A 22252-nucleotide genomic window follows, 5' to 3' on the forward strand; every position below is an offset into this window, starting at 1 on the left:
GGATGACGAAATCGACAAAAATGGAACATCACCATGTACCCCCTGACAACCCCAGCTGGATACCGACATGGAATTCCAATCCAATACTGGATTATGGGTTTGTAGCCATGGCAACCCCAACACGACCACATCATGCAGATTATGCAACACCAGAAAGCGAATAACTTCCTGATGTGCAGGAGCCATGCACATGGTCAGCTGGGCCCAGTATTGAGGTTTATTCTTGGCCAAAGGTGTAGCATCAATTCCTCTCAATGGAATACATAGTAACATAGTAACATAGTTAGTAAGGCCGAAAAAAGACATTTGTCCATCCAGTTCAGCCTATATTCCATTATAATAAATACCCAGATCTACGTCCTTCTACAGAACCTAATAATTGTATGATACAATATTGTTCTGCTCCAGGAAGACATCCAGGCCTCTCTTGAACCCCTCGACTGAGTTCGCCATCACCACCTCCTCAGGCAAGCAATTCCAGATTCTCACTGCCCTAACAGTAAAGAATCCTCTTCTATGTTGGTGGAAAAACCTTCTCTCCTCCAGACGCAAAGAATGCCCCCTTGTGCCCGTCACCTTCCTTGGTATAAACAGATCCTCAGCGAGATATTTGTATTGTCCCCTTATATACTTATACATGGTTATTAGATCGCCCCTCAGTCGTCTTTTTTCTAGACTAAATAATCCTAATTTCGCTAATCTATCTGGGTATTGTAGTTCTCCCATCCCCTTTATTAATTTTGTTGCCCTCCTTTGTACTCTCTCTAGTTCCATTATATCCTTCCTGAGCACCGGTGCCCAAAACTGGACACAGTACTCCATGTGCGGTCTAACTAGGGATTTGTACAGAGGCAGTATAATGCTCTCATCATGTGTATCCAGACCTCTTTTAATGCACCCCATGATCCTGTTTGCCTTGGCAGCTGCTGCCTGGCACTGGCTGCTCCAGGTAAGTTTATCATTAACTAGGATCCCCAAGTCCTTCTCCCTGTCAGATTTACCCAGTGGTTTCCCGTTCAGTGTGTAATGGTGATATTGATTCCCTCTTCCCATGTGTATAACCTTACATTTATCATTGTTAAACCTCATCTGCCACCTTTCAGCCCAAGTTTCCAACTTATCCAGATCCATCTGTAGCAGAATACTATCTTCTCTTGTATTAACTGCTTTACATAGTTTTGTATCATCTGCAAATATCGATATTTTACTGTGTAAACCTTCTACCAGATCATTAATGATCTGGTAGAAGGAATGAATGGTAGATGGAATGAATAGGACACCGCAAAGGCTCCAAGAAAAACCCACAACGTTTAGCATAATCCAAATCCATCAGATTCAGGGCAGCGCCCGAATCCACAAACGCCATGACAGAAAACGACGACAAAGAGCATATCAAGGTAATGGACAGAAGGAATTTGGACTGTACAGTACCAATGACGGCAGACCTAGCGGACCGCTTAGTGCGCTTAGGACAATCAGAAATAGCATGAGTGGAATCACCACAGTAGAAACACAGACCATTCAGACGTCTGTATTCCTGCCGTTCAACTCTAGTCATAGTCCTATCGCACTGCATAGGCTCAGGTTTAACCTCAGGCAGTACCGCCAAATGGTGCACAGATTTACGCTCGCGCAAGCGTCGACCGATCTGAATGGCCAAAGACAAAGACTCATTCAAACCAGCAGGCATAGGAAATCCCACCATGACATCCTTAAGAGCCTCAGAGAGACCCTTTCTGAACAAAGCTGCCAGCGCAGATTCATTCCACTGAGTGAGTACTGACCATTTCCTAAATTTCTGACAATATACTTCTATATCATCCTGACCCTGGCACAAAGCCAGCAAATTTTTCTCAGCCTGATCCACTGAATTAGGCTCATCGTACAGCGATCCGAGCGCCAGGAAAAACGCATCGACACTACTCAATGCAGGGTCTCCTGGCGCAAGAGAAAATGCCCAGTCTTGAGGGTCGCCGCGCAAAAAAGAAATAATAATCAAAACCTGTTGAATAGGATTACCAGAAGAATGAGGTTTCAAGGCCAGAAATAGCTTACAATTATTTTTGAAACTTAGAAACTTAGTTCTATCTCCAAAAAACAAATCAGCAATAGGAATTCTTGGTTCTAACATAGATTTCTGATCAATAGTATCTTGAATTTTTTGTACATTTATAACGAGATTATCCATTGAAGAGCACAGACCCTGAATATCCATGTCCACACCTGTGTCCAGAATCACCCAAATGTCTAGGGGAAAAAAAAAAAAAATGAACACAGAGCAGAAAAAAAAAAAAAATGATGTCAGAACTTTTTCTTTCCCTCTATTGAGAATCATTAGTTAGGCTCCTTGTACTGTTATGTTTGCTAATGACAGGTGTTATGAAGGCAATCCAGAAACACAGTGTGCTTAGCGATCAGAGCGCACACAGTGATCTGACAAATACCCAAAAATACAAGAACGAGCTCTGAGACGTGGAAACTCTGTAGACTGCACACCTGATCCTATCCTAAACACAACTAAAAGCGGCTGTGGATTGCGCCTAACAACTACCTAGGCAACTCGGCACAGCCTAAGAAACTAGCTAGCCTGAAGATAGAAAAATAGGCCTGACTTGCCCCAGAGAAATTCCCCAAAGGAAAAGGCAGCCCCCCACATATAATGACTGTGAGTAAGATGAAAAGACAAAACGTAGGGATGAAATAGATTCAGCAAAGTGGGGCCCGATATTCTAGGACAGAGCGAGGACAGTAAAGCGAACTTTGCAGTCTACAAAAAACCCTAAAGCAAAACCACGCAAAGGGGGCAAAAAAAAACCACCGTGCCGAACTAACGGCACGGCGGTACACCCTTTGCGTCTCAGAGCTTCCAGCAAAACAAAAGACAAGCTGGACAGAAAAAAAAGCAACAAAAAAGCAAAAAGCACTTAGCTATACAGAGCAGCAGGTCACAGGAACAATCAGGAGAAGCTCAGATCCAACACTGAAACATTGACAAGGAGCAAGGATAGCAGCATCGGGCGGAGTTAAGTAATGAAGCAGTTAACGAGCTCACCAGAACACCTGAGGGAGGAAGCTCAGAAGCTGCAGTACCACTTGTGACCACAGGAGTGAATTCAGCCACAGAATTCACAACAGGCCCCCCCACCATGCCAAAATATTTTCCACCTAAATTCACATTTTCCCTATTTATTTCGCATACTATAGCTTTATTGCAATGTTGTATAGTCTGACCTCAGTGGCGTAACTATCCGGTGTCCCATCCTGGTATATATCTGTCCCCCGTACTGCCATTGTTCTGTAATGTATAAAAGAAAATAAACCATTATACTCATCAGGGACTTACATAGAAGTCATGGGGATCCATATAAAAAGTATAATGCACCCTTATAGTCCTCCTTATAATATACTGCACAGTTCATAGTGATCCATGTAGTATAATCGAATGCTCCTCCATAGCCATCCATAAAGCATAATGCACAGCCCATAGTCCCCGATAAATTATAATGCACCCCATAGTACTTCATAGTAGTAAAATGCACCTCATAGTCCCCCTGTAAAGTATTATGCGCCCCATAGTCATATATAGTATCATGCAGCAGCCCCATAGGAGTATTAAATGCAGCAGCCCCATGGCAGTATAATGCATCCCCTTTCCCCCTACCCCCCATAGTAGTATAATGTGCCCCATACTGCGGCTTTACAAAATAAAAAAAAGTTTTTCCTTACCTGGCCCAGCTCCAGAGATGTCCTCACCCACGATTCGCCTGAGGTGTGCAGCGTCGTTCCATCGTATGACAGTACAGTGATGTCATACATCAGCAACGTGCACGCCGCCGTCAGCTGCCGGCCTGTGATTGGCCGGCAGCTGTTAACCATTGCCAGAGGTGTATCTAGATTTTCTGGCACCCGGGGCAAAATTCAGTTTGTCGCCCCCACCCCCCAAGCACACATGCAATTTGCACCCTTAGTCACGTGCCGACGAGCTGCTCTTCCTAATTCAATGTTCAGTTAAAAACTGAGAGAAGCAGGAAGAGAAGCTTGTTGTTACCCAACAGTATGAAAATCGCATATGAGTAAAGCGGCCATGTGATGACTGCTGGAACCAGCAAGCAGAGCTGAATCCTGACAGTAAGTATATTTCAGGCTGTTAGGATTGGCTGCAGGGCTTCCTGTTATAATTAAAGGGTTCGTCCAGGTTTGAGATGAAAGTCTGCAGTCACTATAGGTGGCTGCAGGCTTCTCACAGCGCACACACTGCACACATTCAGGATTCTCCTTTGCACAAGTATGCGATTTGTATACTTCTGACCACATTCCGACTAGACTCGCCCAGCCTCATTTTCATTGAGTGAGGCAACACATGTCTTGTCAGCACGTGACTGCATGTATGTCAATCACCAGCACCAGAGAGTGTGCAGTGTGTGCACTGTGAGAATTCAGAAGTCTGCAGTCACATAGAATGACTGCAGACTCATCACAAACTTGGACAACGCCTTTAACCCCTTTCTGCCATTGGACGTAATATTCCATCCATGTGGGGTGGGCCTTAATTCCCAAGGACGGAATCTTACGTCCAGCGCGATCGGCCGCGCTCACGGGGGGAGCGCCGCTGATCGCGGCCGGGTGTCAGCTGCTTATCGCAGCTGACATCCGGCACTATGTGCCAGGAGCGGTCACGGACCGCCCCTGGCACATTAACCCCCGGCACACCGCGATCAAAGATGATCGCGATGTGCCGGCGGTGCAGGGAAGCATCGCGCAGGGAGGAGGCTCCCTGAGCCCCCCGCAGCAACGCGATGTGATCGCGTTGCTCTGGGGGTCTCCTACCTCCCTCCCTGCAGTAAGTCCCGGATCCAAGATGGCCGTGGATCCGGGTCCTGCAGGGAGGGAGGTGGCTTACCAAGTGCCTGCTCAGAGCAGGCACTTGGTAACGCTGCAGCACTCTGAGACAGATCGGTGATCTGTCAGAGTGCTGTGCAAACTGGCAGATCACCGATCTGTATTGTCCCCCCCTGGGACAAAGTAAAAAAGTTAAAAAAAAAATTTCCAAGTGTGTAAAAAAAAAAAAAAAAATCCTAAATAATGAAAAAAAAATATATATATTATTCCCATAAATACATTTCTTTATCTAAATAAAAAAAAAACAATAAAAGTACACATATTTAGTATCGCCGCGTCCGTAACGACCCGACCTATAAAACTGGCCCACTAGTTAACCCCTTCAGTAAACACCGTAAGAAAAAAAAAAAAAAAAAAACGAGGCAAAAAACAACGCTTTATTATCATACCGCCAAACAAAAAGTGGAATAACACGCGATCAAAACGACGGATATAAATAACCATGGTACCGCTGAAAGCGTCATCTTGTCCCGCAAAAAATGAGTCACCATACAGCAACATCAGCAAAAAAATAAAAAAGTTATAGTCCTCAGAATAAAGCGATGCAAAAATAATTATTTTTTTCTATAAAATAGTTTTTATCGTATAAAAGCGCCAAAACATAAAAAAATGATATAAATGAGGTGTCGCTGTAATCGTACTGACCCGAAGAATAAAGCAGCTTTATCAATTTTACCAAACGCGGAGCGGTATAAACGCCTCCCCCAAAAGAAATTCACGAATAGCTGGTTTTTGGTCATTCTGCCTCACAAAAATCGGAATAAAAAGCGATCAAAAAATGTCACGTGCCCGAAAATGTTACCAATAAAAACGTCAACTTGTCCCGCAAAAAACAAGACCTCACATGACTCTGTGGACTCAAATATGGAAAAATTATAGCTCTCAAAATGTGGTAACGCAAAAAATATTTTTTGCAATAAAAAGCGTCTTTCAGTGTGTGACGGCTGCCAATCATAAAAATCCGCTAAAAAACCCGCTATAAAAGTAAATGAAAAAAATGTATTTATTTCCATTTTCCCATTAGGGTTAGGGCTAGGGTTAGGGCTAGGGCTAGGGTTAGGGCTAGGGCTAGAGTTAGGGCTAGGGTTAGGGCTAGGGTTAGGGTTAGGGCTAGGGTTAGGGCTAAGGCTAGGGCTAGGGTTAGGGCTAGGGTTAGGGCTAGGGTTAGGGTTAGGGCTAGGACTAGGGTTAGGGCTAGGGTTAGGGCTAGGGCTAGGGTTAGGGCTAGGGCTAGGGTTAGGGTTAGGGCTATGGTTAGGGTTAGGGCTAGGGTTAGGGCTAGGGCTAGGGTTGGGACTAGGGCTAGGGCTAGGGTTAGGGCTAGGGTTAGGGTTGGGGCTAGGGTTAGGGCTAGGGTTAGGGCTAGGGTTAGGGTTAAGGCTACAGTTAGGGTTGGGGCTAAAGTTAGGGTTAGGGTTTGGATTACATTTACGGTTGGGAATAAGGTTGATATTAGGGTTAGGGGTGTGTCTGGGTTAGAGGTGTGGTTAGGGTTACCGTTGGGATTAGGGTTAGGGGTGTGTTTGGATTAGGGTTTCAGTTATAATTGGGGGGGTTTCCACTGTTTAGGCACATCAGGGGGATCTCCAAACGCGACATGGCGACCGATCTCAATTCCATCCAATTCTGCATTGAAAAAGTAAAACAGTGCTCCTTCCCTTCCGAGCTCTCCCGTGTGCCCAAACAGGAGTTTACCCCAACATATGGGGTATCAGCGTACTCAGGACAAATTGGGCAACAACTTTTGGGGTCCAATTTCTCCTGTTACCCTTGGGAAAATACAAAACTGGGGGCTAAAAAATAATTTTTGTGGGAAAAAAAGAGATTTTTTATTTTCACGGCTCTGCGTTATAAACTGTAGTGAAACACTTGGGGGCTCAAAGTTCTCACCACACATCTAGATAAGTTCATGGGGGGGTCTAGTTTCCAATATGGGGTCACTTGGGGGGGTTTCTACTGTTTAGGTATATTAGGGGCTCTGCAAACGCAATGTGACGCCTGCAGACCATTCCATCTAAGTCTGCATTCCAAATGGCGCTCCTTCCCTTCCGAGCCCTCCCATGCGCCCAAACGCTGGTTCCCCCCCACATATGGGGTATCAACGCACTCAGGACAAATTGGACAACAACTTTTGGGGTCCAATTTCTCCTTTTACCCTCGAGAAAATACAAAACTGGGGGCTTAAAAAATAATTTTGAGGGGAAATTTTTATTTTATTTTCACGGCTCTGCGTTATAAACTGTAGTGAAATACTTGGGGGCTCAAAGTTCTCACAACACATCTAGATAAGTTCATTGGGGGGTCTAGTTTCCAATATGGGGTCACTTGTGGGGGGTTTCTACTGTTTAGGTACATTAGGGGCTCTGCAAACACAATGTGACGCCTGCAGACCATTCCATCTAAGTCTGCATTCCAAATGGCGCTCCTTCCCTTCCGAGCCCTCCCATGCGCCCAAACGCTGGTTCCCCCCCACATATGGGGTATCAACGCACTCAGGACAAATTGGACAACAACTTTTAGGGTCCAATTTCTCCTTTTACCCTCGAGAAAATACAAAACTGGGGGCTTAAAAAATAATTTTGAGGGGAAATTTTTTTTTTTATTTTCACGGCTCTGCGTTATAAACTGTAGTGAAATACTTGGGGGCTCAAAGTTCTCACAACACATCTAGATAAGTTCCTTGGGGGGTCTAGTTTCCAATATGGGGTCACTTGTGGGGGGTTTCTACTGTTTAGGTACATTAGGGGCTCTGCAAACACAATGTGACGCCTGCAGACCATTCCATCTAAGTCTGTATTCCAAACGGCGCTCCTTCCCTTCCGAGCTCTCCCATGCGCCCAAACAATGGTTTACCCCCACATATGGGGTATCAGAGTACTCAGGACAAATTGTGCCACAACTTTTGTGGTCCAATTTCTTCTCTTACCATTGGGAAAATAAAAAATTGGGGGCGAAAAGATAATTTTTGTGAAAAAAAATGATTTTTTATTTTTACGGTTCTGCATTATAAACTTCTGTGAAGCACTTGGTGGGTCAAAGTGCTCACCACACCTCTAGATAAGTTCCTTAGGGGGTCTACTTTCCAAAATGGTGTCACTTGTGGGGGGTTTCAATGTTTAGGCACATCAGTGGCTCTCCAAACGCAACATGGCGTCCCATCTCAATTCCTGTCAATTTTGCATTGAAAGGTCAAACGGCGCTCCTTCCCTTCCGAGCTGTCCCATGCGCCCAAACAATGGTTTACCCCACATATGGGGTATCAGAGTACTCAGGACAAATTGTGCCACAACTTTCGTGGTCCAATTTCTTCTCTTACCATTGGGAAAATAAAAAATTCGGGGCGAAAAGATAATTTTTGTGAAAAAAAAATGATTTTTTATTTTTACGGTTCTGCATTATAAACTTATGTGAAGCACTTGGTGGGTCAAAGTGCTCACCACACCTCTAGATAAGTTCCTTAGGGGGTCTACTTTCCAAAATGGTGTCACTTGTGGGGGGTTTCAATGTTTAGGCACATCAGTGGCTCTCCAAACGCAACATGGCGTCCCATCTCAATTCCTGTCAATTTTGCATTGAAAGGTCAAACGGCGCTCCTTCCCTTCCGAGCTCTCCCATGCGCCCAAACAATGGTTTACCCCCACATATGGGGTATCAGAGTACTCAGGACAAATTGTGCCACAACTTTTGTGGTCCAATTTCTTCTCTTACCATTGGGAAAATAAAAAATTGGGGGTGAAAAGATAATTTTTGTGAAAAAAAATGATTTTTTATTTTTATGGTTCTGCATTATAAACTTCTGTGAAGCACTTGGTGGGTCAAAGTGCTCACCACACCTCTAGATAAGTTCCTTAGGGGGTCTACTTTCCAAAATGGTGTCACTTGTGGGGGGTTTCAATGTTTAGGCACATCAGTGGCTCTCCAAACGCAACATGGCGTCCCATCTCAATTCCAGTCAATTTTGCATTGAAAAGTCAAATGGCGCTCCTTCCCTTCCGAGCTCTGCCATGCGCCCAAACTGTGGTTAACCCCCACATATGGGGTATCAGCGTACTCAGGACAAATTGTACAACAACGTTTGGGGTCCATTTTCTCCTGTAACCCTTGGTAAAATAAAACAAATTGGAGCTGAAGTAAATTTTTTGTGAAAAAAAGTTAAATGTTAATTTTTATTTAAACATTCCAAAAATTCCTGTGAAGCACCTGAAGGGTTAATAAACTTCTTGAATGTGGTTTTGAGAACCTTGAGGGGTGCAGTTTTTAGAATGGTGTCACACTTGGGTATTTTCTATCATATAGACCCCTCAAAATGACTTCAAATGAGATGTGGTCCCTAAAATAAAATGGTGTTGTAAAAATGAGAAATTGCTGGTCAACTTTTAACCCTTATAACTCCCTAACAAAAAAAAATTTTGGTTCCAAAATTGTGCTGATGTAAAGTCGACATGTGGGAAATATTACTTATTAAGTATTTTGTGTGACATATCTCTGTGATTTAATTGCATAAAAATTCAAAGTTGGAAAATTGCAAAATTTTCAAAATTTTCGCCAAATTTCCGTTTTTTTCACAAATAAACGCAGGTAATATCAAAGAAATTTTACCACTATCATGAAGTACAATATGTCACGAGAAAAAATTGTCAGAATCACCAGGATCCGTTGAAGCGTTCCAGAGTTATAACCTCATAAAAGGACAGTGGTCAGAATTGTAAAAATTGGCCCGGTCATTAACGTGCAAACCACCCTTGGGGGTAAAGGGGTTAATATCCCTAACATAAATAAAAATATGAGAATTAGGCAATATAATAAAAAATATTTACATCCAAGTACCTTATAGGTGACGTCGTCTCTTTTCTTCGTCATCTTGTCCAGACTCCATGAGTTTTCTCATCCACAGCCGTCTCTGCAGACTTCCATCTTCTCCGGTCTTGTGCAGCACATCCCCACACGATGCCCTTAAAGATAGCAGTGTCATTATAATGCTCCTGAATAAAAAAATCTGTCTTAGGCTGGAGTCACACATGCGAGAAACACGTCCGTATCTCGCATGTGAAATGCAAGCTCTGGCGCTGGCACTTCGGAGCGGAGCATGCGGCTCCATGTGTAGCTATGCGGCCGCACGCTCCGATCTGGAGTGCCGGCGCTAGAGCTTGCTTTTCACATGCAAGACACGGACGTGTTTCTCGCATGTGTGACTCCGGCCTTACCCTGAGCCTCTGAATAAATAATTGCCCCTCACTATATGCCCTGCACAAAGTATGACCCCACACTGTCCCTCTTATGGTACATGCTCTCCACACTGCCCCCTCCTTTCCATACTTCATGCTGTTCTCTCACACTGAGTCACCCCTATAGGGCACAGTCTCTATACTGTGCCCCCTTATCACACTCCCTCTCCTTGGTATACTGTTGCCTCCTGACTATGCCCTAACACTGTTCCCCCATGCTACATCCCCCACACTACTCAGTCTCTATTCTGTGCCTACTCGCACATTTTCCCACCATACTATCTCCTTGCACGTTTCCTCCTCCCTCCTCATACACTTACCTTCTCACTTTCCATACTGCCTCATCAGGCCGGCTTCACACTCAGCGTATGAAAATACGGTCCGTATATTACGGCCGTAATACGCTGAAAAGTCCCGAAAATAGTGGTCCGTAGCTCCTCCGTAGGCAGGGTGTGTCAGCGTTTTTTGCGCATGGCATCCTCCGTATGTAATCCGTATGGCATCCGTACTGCGTGGTTTTCTCGCAGGCTTGCAAAACCAACATACCGCTATAGAAGTGATCCATGTGTCCCAAAAAGAAAAAAAAATATATATATACTGTCTATATATATATATATATATATATATATATATATGTCAGTAGACACATATATGTATATATATTAATATTTTTTCCAGCGCTATACAGCTTGAAAGCCGGTAATTCAATTACCGGCTTTTTCCTTCTCCTTCCTAAAACCCGACATGATTTGAGACATGGTTTACATACAGTAAACCATGTCTTCTCTCCATTTTTTTTGCAGATTCCACACTACTAATGTCAGTAGTGTGTATCTGCAAAATTTGGCCGTTCTAGCTCTTAAAATAAAGGGTTAAATGGCGGAAAAAATTGGCGTGGGCTCCCGCACAATTTTCTCCGCCAGAGTAGTAAAGCCAGTGTCTGAGGGCAGATATTAATAGCCTGGAGAGGGTCCACGGTTATTGGCCCCCAGGCTTTCTAGGAAAGTTCCCACGATCTATGAACATCCAGCAGAGGGCGCATCACCGCAAATGAAGCTAAATATAGATCATTTGCAGCAAGGAGCAGCCTGCATTAGCGGAACTCCTTACTGCAAAATGTTTTAACCCCTTCAGAAGGATTTACATCGTTGGACGTTACAGATCTGCGGAGGGTAAGTATATTGTTGTGAGCTGTGAGGTCTTATACCTCATGCTAATTTATTGAGACAGGTTTTTTGGGTTATCAGGAGTTGTATGCCAAAATCATCAGTATTAAAACAATAAAAGACCTGACAAATTTCAGTTGGTGGATAATGAATCTATAATATATGAAAGTTTAATTGTAATCATTACATTATGGTAAATAATGAAATTTAACACTATATGCTAATTTTTTGAGAAGGACCTGTATAGACAGGTGTGTGCCTTTCCAAATCAAGTCCTATCAGTTTAATTAAAGCAGGACTCAAACGAAGGAGTAGAACCATCTCAAGGAGGATCACAAGGAAATGGACAGCATGTGACTTAAATATCTAATAGAGTGTCTGAGCAAAGGGTCTGAATACTTATGACCATGTGATATTTCAATTTTTCTTTTTTAATAAATATGCAAACATTTCTACATATATGTTTTTTTCAGTCAAGATGGGGTGCAGAGTGTACATTTATGAGAAAAAAATGAATTTTTTTGAATTTACCAAATGGCTGCAATGAAACAAAGAGTGAAAAATTTAAAGGGGTCTGAATACTTTCCGTACCCACTGTATGTTGGTATGCACAGTATACGTACAAGAGAACTGTGCAAAACAAGGAGATTTCAGAAATGAGGGCTTAGAGTCAGAACTGTTTTACTGTTTGCGATCTCAGAACTACCCAGATGATTATTCCGCCTATGTTAATATTTACATATCGTGCACATTATTGAAAAAAGTGATTTTTGAAGTTTGGCTTCATTGGAAATATTGTAAAATCATTTAATAATGGTGAGTTTATGGACAAAAATGAGCTGGTCAATTTCCATTAAGCTTTTGTATATACAGTACATTTACTACTCATATATAATACAATATCCATGCTTAGTTGTTCTGATTTCTTCAGTATTGTTGTGTTTTCAACAACCATTCTTATTTGCAAAGCACATTATGTAGTGCCCTCAGAAACAGAAAAACCTAAGAAGAATAAGAATATATGGTGAACATTATGTGTTGTCCCTTTTTATGCTATGCATTGGTCTAAATGATCAAAGGCGGAACGTCAATAGGACATTTACAGTATTTGAAAGGGCCTTTCAATTTATACACAATATTCTCCTGGATTCAAACAAGTGAGATCCTTAGATTATGTTGTGTGTATATATATACATATATATATATATATATATATATATATAACGCTGGGAGCGTCACTCTGTCCGAAGCCTTTATAGACTGTGCAAGCGCAAGCGCCGGCGCAGTCTGGCCCCCACAGAGGGACGCTCCCAGGAGATCGCGGTATGCGTAAACACTAAACGCACACCGTGATCTCCAACAGAGAAGCAGGGACCGCCAGGAGGGTGAGTATCGGCTATATTCACCTGGCCCCGTTCCACCATTGCGTGCCGCCATCTTCCGGGTCCTCTGCCTGTGGTGTTCAGTTCAGAGGGCGCGATGACGCGCTTAATGCGCGCCGCCCTCTGACTGAACAGTCACAGCCAGACGAGCCGGAAGATGGCGGCGCGCAGAGGTGGAACGGGGCCAGGTGAAGATAGCAAGTGCTGGGGGGCCTGAACTGGCAGCGATACCGGCACCTGACCCCCACAGCGCGCCGGTGTCCCCGCCTGCTCAGGCCCCCCAGCACTCGGCGCCCAGCGATGATAGGTGAGTATGGTATTTTTTTTTTCATATATTGCAGCAGCATACAGGGCATATACCATGGAGCATCTTATGGGGCCATAAACCATAATGGAGCAGTGTACGGGGGCATATACAATGGAGCAGTGTACGGGGGCATACACTATGGAGCATCTTATGGGGCCATAAACCATAATGGAGCAGTGTACGGGGGCATACACACTGGAGCGTCTTATGGAGGCCATCAACCATAATGGAGCAGTGTATGGGGGCATACACTATGGAGCATCTTATGGGGACCATCTATATATAGAATTGTCTAAGGGTTTTTCCGTCTGTCAGTCTGTCTGTCTGTCTGTCTTTCTGTCTGTCTGTCCTGGAAATCCCGCGTCTCTGATTGGTCGAGGCCGCCAGGCCTCGACCAATCAGCAACGGGCACAGCGATGATGATGTCATAAGGGACGTAGAAATCCCATGTTTCTGATTCAGCGACGGGCACAGTATCAAACGTAGATGTCATAATGGTTGCCATGGCGACGATGATGTCATAAAGGTTGCCTCGACCAATCAGCGACGGGCACAGTGTGCCGCGAATTCTGGAATCATCATTGTCCATATACTACGGGGACATGCATATTCTAGAATACCCGATGCGTTAGAATCGGGCCACAATCTAGTCTATATATATAATTGTCTAAGGGTTTTTCCGTCTGTCTGTCTGTCCTGGAAATCCCGCGTCTCTGATTGGTCGAGGCCGCCAGGCCTCGACCAATCAGCGACGGGCACGGTATCGACGTAGAAACCCTAGTCTCTGATTGGTCGAGGCCGCCAGGCCTCAACCAATCAGCGACCGGCACAGCGACGATGATGTCATAAAGGACGTAGACATCCCGCGTCTGATTGGTCGAGGCCACCAGGCCTCGACCAATCAGCAACGGGCACAGTATTGACGTAGATGTCATAATGGTTGCCATGGTGACGATGATGTCCTAAAGGTTGCCTCGACCAATCAACGACGGGCACAGTCTGCCGCGAATTCTGGAATCACCACCCCCCGCCCAGCCTGATGAGCCATGCACAGGGGGAATATGAATCATGCATACAAGAGGTTGGGGGGATATGAGCCATGTATACAGGAGGGCGGGGGCGGGGGGGGTTTTAGAGCCATGCATACAGGGGGGGAATTATGAGCCATGCATACAGGAGGTGGGGGAATTATGAGCCATGCATAGGGGGATATGAGCCATGCATACAGGGGGGGGAATTATGAGCCATGCATACGCGGGGGGATATGAGCCATGCATATGGGATGGGAGGAATATGAGCCATGCATACAAGATGGGAGGGGGCATTATACACTATTGAGCATCATGTGGGGTCATTATACAGTATGGAGCATCATGTGTGGCCATTATACAGTATGGAGCACTGTGTGGCCATTATACAGTATGGAGCATCATGTGTGGCCATTATACAGTATTGAGCATCATGTGTTGCCATTATACAGTATTGAGCATCATGTGGGGCCATTATACAGTATGGAGCACTGTGTGGCCATTATACAGTATGGAGCATCATGTGTGGCCATTATACAGTACTAGATTGTGGCCCGATTCTAACGCATCGGGTATTCTAGAATATGCATGTCCCTATAGTATATGGACAATGATGATTCCAGAATTCGCGGCAGACTGTGCCCGTCGCTGATTGGTCAAGGCAACCTTTATGACATCATCGTCGCCATTGCAACCATTATGACATCTACGTCGATACTGTGCCCGTCGCTGATTGGTCGAGGCGAATTCGCGGCAGACTGTGCCCGTCGCTGATTGGTCGAGGCAACCTTTATGACATCATCGTCGCCACTGCAACCATTATGACATCTACGTCGATACTGTGCCCGTCTGTTATGATAAGGTAATTCAGTACCACAATGGACATAGAGGTCAGAGCACATACAGTGACCTGACAATAATCCAAAAACATAGAACGAGCTCTGAGACGTGGGAACTCTGCTGACCGCAATCCCTAATCCTCTCCAACCACACTGGAGGCAGCTGTGGATTGCGCCTAACGCTCCCTATGCAACTCGGCACAGCCTGAGAAACTAGCTAGCCTGAAGATAGAAAATAAGCCTACCTTGCCTCAGAGAAATACCCCAAAGGAAAAGGCAGCCCCCACATATAATGACTGTGAGTTAAGATGAAAAGACAAACGTAGAGATGAAATAGATTTAGCAAAGTGAGGCCCGACTTTCTGAACAGAGCGAGGATAGGAAAGGTAACTTTGCGGTCAACACAAAACCCTACAAAAACCACACAAAGGGGGCAAAAAGACCCTCCGTACCGAACTAACGGCACGGAGGTACACCCTCTGCGTCCCAGAGCTTCCAGCAAGCAGGAAAAAACAAATAGACAAGCTGGACAGAAAAAACAGTAAACAAAATAGCAAAGCAGAACTTAGCTATACAGAGCAGCAGGCCACAGGAACGATCCAGGAGGAAACAGGTCCAATACTAGAACATTGATTGGAGGCCAGGATCAAAGCACTAGGTGGAGTTAAATAGAGCAGCACCTAACGACTTCACCACATCACCTGAGGAAGGAAACTCAGAAGCCGCAGTACCACTTTCCTCCACCAACGGAAGCTCACAGAGAGAATCAGCCGAAGTACCACTTGTGACCACAGGAGGGAGCTCTGCCACAGAATTCACAACACCCATTGCTGATTGGTCGAGGCGAATTCGCGGCAGACTGTGCCCGTCGCTGATTGGTCGAGGCAACCTTTATGACATCATCGTCGCCATGCTGTGCCCGTCGCTGACTGGTTGAGGCCGCCAAGCCTCGACCAATCAGAGACGCGGGATTTCCAGGACAGACAGACGGAAAAACCCTTAGACAATTATATATATATAGATGGAGCATCATGTGTGGCCATTATAAAGTATGGAGCATCGTGTTTGGCCATTGTACAGTATTGAGCATCATGTGGGGCCATTATACAGTATTGAGCATCATGTGGGGCCATTATACAGTATGGAGCATCATGTGTGGCCATTATACAGTATGGAGCATCATGTGTTGCCATTATACAGTATTGAGCATCATGTGGGGCCATTATACAGTATGGAGCACTGTGCGGCCATTATACAGTATGGAGCATCATGTGTGGCCATTATACAGTATGGAGCATCATGTGGGGCCATTATACAGTATGGAGCACTGTGTGGCCATTATAAAGTATGAAGCATCATGTGTTGCCATTATACAGTATTGAGCATCATGTGGGGCCATTATACAGGATGGAGCATCATGTGTGGCCATTATACAGTATGGAGCATCATGTGTGGCCATTATACAGTATTGAGCATCATGTGGGGCCATTATACAGTATGGAGCACTGTGTGGCCATTATAAAGTATGGAGCATCGTGTGTGGCCATTATACAGTATTGAGCATCATGTGGGGCCATTATACAGTATTGAGCATCATGTGGGGCCATTATACAGTATGGAGCATCATGTGTGGCCATTATACAGTATTGAGCATCATGTGTTGCCATTATACAGTATTGATCATCATGTGGGGCCATTATACAGTGTGAAGCACTGTGTAGCCATTATACAGTATGGAGCATCATGTGTGGCTATTATACAGTATGGAGCACTGTGTGGCCATTATACAGTATGGAGCATCATGTGTGGCCATTATACAGTATTGAGCATCATGTGTGGCCATTATACAGTATGGAGCATCATGTGTGGTCATTATACAGTATGAAGCACTGTGTGGCCATTAAACAGTATGGAGCATCGTGTGTGGCCATTATACAGTATTGAGCATCATGTGGGGCCATTATACAGTATGGAGCATCATGTGTGGCCATTATACAGTATGGAGCATCATGTGTGGTCATTATACAGTATGGAGCATCATGTGTGGCCATTATACAGTATGGAGCATTGTGTGGCCATATTTTTTTTTTTGGTTATAATTATTGTATATGAAACAGTGTGATCAGTGCTAAATGTGTGTGGTTGGGACTTGGATATGGGTGTGACTAGTTGTGAAATGGGTGTGGTCAGAGGTGTGGCCAAAAATTTGCAACCTTTGTACCTCTTTCCCTTCAAATGTTGGGAGGTATGCTACCGCATTTGCCAGATCACAGCAAGTGCCACAAATCCCCATAGGGAATGAATGAGGTCGAACGCAGTGTTGCCATAAGTGATCTGTTACGCGGCAGATGCAAAAAAACTGCCCGAACTGCTGCAAAAGGCTATTTTCACAACAGCGATTCTTGCCAAAGTCACTGCTGATAGTGTCAGACTTACCAAAGGGGGAGGCGGCGCTAAAAGTGCCTAGGGCAGCAGAAACTCTAAATACGGACCTGTGTACGGGGGCATATACAATGGAGCATCTTATGGGGCCATAAACCATAATGGAGCAGTGTACGGGGGCATATACCATGGAGCATGTTATGGGGGTCATAAACCATAATGGAGCAGTGTACGGGGGCATATACAATGGAGCATCTTATCGGGGCCATAAACCTTTATGGAGCAGTGTACGGGGCATATAATATGGAGCATCTTATGGGGCCATAAACCATAATGGAGCAGTGTACAGGGGCATATACAATGGAGCATCTTATGGGGCCATAAACCATAATGGAGCAGTGTACGGGGGCATATACCATGGAGCATCTTATGGGGGCCATAAACCTTTATGGAACAGCGTACGGGGACATATACTATGGAGCATCTTATGGGGGCCATCAACCTTTATGGATCAGTGTACGGGGCATATACTATGTAGCATCTTATGGGGGCCATAAACCTTTATGGAGCAGCGTATGGGGCATATGGATGGGAGCAGCAAATTAAAGAACGGTGGCGCAGGATGGGAGCAGCACATGTCAGAATGGAGGAGCAGGATGGGTGCAGCACATGTCAGAATGGAGGCGCAGGATGGGAGCAGCACATGACAGGATGGGGGCGCAGGATGGGAGCAGCACATGACAGGATGGGTGCGCAGGATGGGTGCAGCACATTACAGAATGGGGGTGCAGGAAGGGAGCAGCACATGACAGGATGGGGACGCAGGATGAAGCAGCACATGACAGGATGGGGGCGCAGGATGGAGTAGCACATGACAGGATGGGGGTGCGGGATGGGTGCAGCACATGACAGGATGGGGGCGCAGGATGGGTGCAGCACATGACAGAAGGGGGGCGCAGGATGGGTGCAGCACATGACAGGATGGGGACGCAGGATGGAGCAGCACATACCAGGATGGAGACCATATACCAATATAAATGCTCGCCACCCGGGCGTAGAACAGGTTCAATAGCTAGTATATATATATATTGTAAGATTATTATTATTATTATTTATTATTATAGCGCCATTTATTCCATGGCGCTTTACATGTGAGGAGGGGTATACATAATAAACAAGTACAATAATCTTGAACAATACAAGTCACAACTGGTACAGGAGGAGAGAGGACCATGCCCGCGAGGGCTCACAATCTTCAAGGGATGGGTGAGGATACAGTAGGTAGGGTAGAGCTGGCCGTGCAGCGGTTTGGTCGATCGGTGGTTACTGCAGGTTGTAGGCTTGTCGGAAGAGGTGGGTAAGAGGTAAGATGGTAATAAAAGAGCAACATTGTTGTGCTATACATTCTATTATGTTGCATCTGAAATAAAAATGCCTCCTTCATGTAATCCAGTTTGTGAAGAATATTGGAGATATAATTCCATATCAATCATTTGTATCATATTTGGCATGGGTTTATAAAAACCCATCAGTGTGAAGTTGTAATTGAACACCAAGCAGCAGCAAGGGAGGTACAGAACTCACACTTTGACCAGCTCCGAGCAGGACAAAAGTCTTGCTGCCATGTGGAGACCATAAGGTCAAAATTGCTTTGAACATGACACCTGGCCAGCTCAGACAAAGGATTCACACTCCCACCTAGATAGCTGGTATGCAACTTTCTACAGGAAGACCCCCTGTGGATCCATGTCATGCGGCCTTAAGGTACCGTCACATTAAGCAACTTACCAACGAGAATGACAACGATCCGTGATGTTGCAGCGTCCTGGATAGCGATCTCGTTGTGTTTGACATGCAGCAGCGATCAGGATCCTGCTGTGACATCGCTGGTCTTAGCTGAAAGTCCGGAACTTTATTTGGTCGTCAGGTCAGCGTGATTCGTCATGTTTGACAACAAAAGCAACGATGCCTGCAATGGTTTTTCATGGAGCCAGCGACCAGCGAGAACGATAAGTAAGTCACCGGATCGCTCCTGCATCGTTCAGCTGTTGCCGTGTTTGACGTCTCCTAGCGACCTAAACAGTGACGCTGCAGCGATCGGCTCGTTGTCTATATTGCTGCAGCGTCGCTTAATGTGACGGTACCTTTAGTCCTTTGTTCAGCCAGCTATGATTCTATAAGGAGTTATGGAGATGCTACACGTCATAGCCATACATTGTGTTTATTTCAGAGATCCATAGACTGGACCAAACACCTTCCAGGGTTTCGATCTGATCTAGCATTACAGGGGGTGGTCTGATACATAGAATAGCTAGTAGGAATCAGAAAGCAAAGCTGAGTTTGGTCTTAACGTGTAACAGGGGCCTGACTGGATCTGATGGCACTAGAATTGCTGCCCTAGGACTGTTCCATAAAGGAATTATGATCTTTCAGAGGTTTTGGAGTTTTCAGCTGCAGAGGCAATGGGAGGGGATTTTGGTATAGCCCAGCAGCAGGGGTGTGACCCAGAGGGGTTACATGCATGTGTAAAGCATGGCCTAGTGATTTTTCTCTAGGTAGAATGCAACAACATATCATGTGGGGAAAAGTCAAGGAACAATGGGGACCACAATCCTCCCATGTGGTAACCCCTTTCCTGCAAGCCAGGCCTTTCATCTAATGTTAACTGACTCATATCTTCTGCTTATGCCTTTTGTACTATACCCTGTGTTTACATATCTGACCTTATCTATATATATAATTGTCTAAGGGTTTTTCCGTCTGTCTGTCTTTCTGTCTGTCTGTCTGTCCTGGAAATCCCGCGTCTCTGATTGGTTGAGGCCGCCAGGCCTCGACCAATCAGCGATGGGCACAGCATCGACGTAGAAATCCAGCATCTCTGATTGGTCGAGGCCGCCAGGCCTCCACCAATCAGCGACGGGCACAGCGACGATGATGTCATAAAGGACGTAGACATCCCGCGTCTGATTGGTCGAGGCCACCAGGCCTCGACCAATCAGCAACGGGCACAGTATCGACGTAGATGTCATAATGGTTGCCATGGTGACGATGATGTCCTAAAGGTTGCCTCGACCAATCAGCGACGGGCACAGTCTGCCGCGAATTCTGGAATCATCATTGTCCATATACTACGGGGACATACATATTCTAGAATACCCGATGCGTTAGAATCGGGCCACAATCTAGTAAACCATAATGGAGCAGTGTACGGGGGCATACACACTGGAGCATCTTATGGGGCCATAAACCATAATGGAGCAGTGTACGGGGGCATATACCATGGAGCATCTTATGGGGCCATAAACCATAATGGAGCAGTGTACGGGCAGGGCCGCATTTGCCACTAGGCACTTGAGGGCACGTGCCTAGGGCGGGGATGATGCGGGGGGGGCGGCACCTGAGCAAGTGAGCAATGTTTTTTGTTTTTTTTCCACCTCCCGACCGCACCAACCCCCGACCCCCACCCCCCGCCCAGCCTGATGAGCCATGCATAGGGGGAATATGAATCATGCATACAAGAGGTTGGGGGGATATGAGCCATGTATACAGGAGGGCGGGGGCGGGGGGTTTTAGAGCCATGCATACAGGGGGGGAATTATGAGCCATGCATACAGGAGATGGGGGAATTATGAGCCATGCATAGGGGGATATGAGCCATGCATACAGGGGGGGAAATTATGAGCCATGCATACGCGGGGGGATATGAGCCATGCATATGGGATGGGAGGAATATGAGCCATGCATACAAGATGGGAGGGGGCATTATACACTATTGAGCATCATGTGGGGTCATTATACAGTATGGAGCATCATGTGTGGCCATTATACAGTATGGAGCACTGTGTGGCCATTATACAGTATGGAGCATCATGTGTGGCCATTATACAGTATTGAGCATCATGTGTTGCCATTATACAGTATTGAGCATCATGTGGGGCCATTATACAGTATGGAGCACTGTGTGGCCATTATACAGTATGGAGCATCATGTGTGGCCATTATACAGTACTAGATTGTGGCCCGATTCTAACGCATCGGGTATTCTAGAATATGCATGTCCCTGTAGTATATGGACAATGATGATTCCAGAATTCGCGGCAGACTGTGCCCGTCGCTGATTGGTCAAGGCAACCTTTATGACATCATCGTCGCCATTGCAACCATTATGACATCTACGTCGATACTGTGCCCGTCGCTGATTGGTCGAGGCGAATTCGCGGCAGACTGTGCCCGTCGCTGATTGGTCGAGGCAACCTTTATGACATCATCGTCGCCACTGCAACCATTATGACATCTACGTCGATACTGTGCCCGTCTGTTATGATAAGGTAATTCAGTACCACAATGGACATAGAGGTCAGAGCACATACAGTGACCTGACAATAATCCAAAAACATAGAACGAGCTCTGAGACGTGGGAACTCTGCTGACCGCAATCCTTAATCCTCTCCAACCACACTAGAGGCAGCCGTGGATTGCGCCTAACGCTCCCTATGCAACTCGGCACAGCCTGAGAAACTAGCTAGCCTGAAGATAGAAAATAAGCCTACCTTGCCTCAGAGAAATACCCCAAAGGAAAAGGCAGCCCCCACATATAATGACTGTGAGTTAAGATGAAAAGACAAACGTAGAGATGAAATAGATTTAGCAAAGTGAGGCCCGACTTTCTGAACAGAGCGAGGATAGGAAAGGTAACTTTGCGGTCAACACAAAACCCTACAAAAACCACACAAAGGGGGCAAAAAGACCCTCCGTACCGAACTAACGGCACGGAGGTACACCCTCTGCGTCCCAGAGCTTCCAGCAAGCAGGAAAAAACAAATAGACAAGCTGGACAGAAAAAACAGTAAACAAAATAGCAAAGCAGAACTTAGCTATACAGAGCAGCAGGCCACAGGAACGATCCAGGAGGAAACAGGTCCAATACTAGAACATTGACTGGAGGCCAGGATCAAAGCACTAGGTGGAGTTAAATAGAGCAGCACCTAACGACTTCACCACATCACCTGAGGAAGGAAACTCAG

This window comes from Ranitomeya imitator, chromosome 6 (assembly GCF_032444005.1).
Source record: "Ranitomeya imitator isolate aRanImi1 chromosome 6, aRanImi1.pri, whole genome shotgun sequence".
Lineage (NCBI taxonomy): Eukaryota > Metazoa > Chordata > Amphibia > Anura > Dendrobatidae > Ranitomeya > Ranitomeya imitator.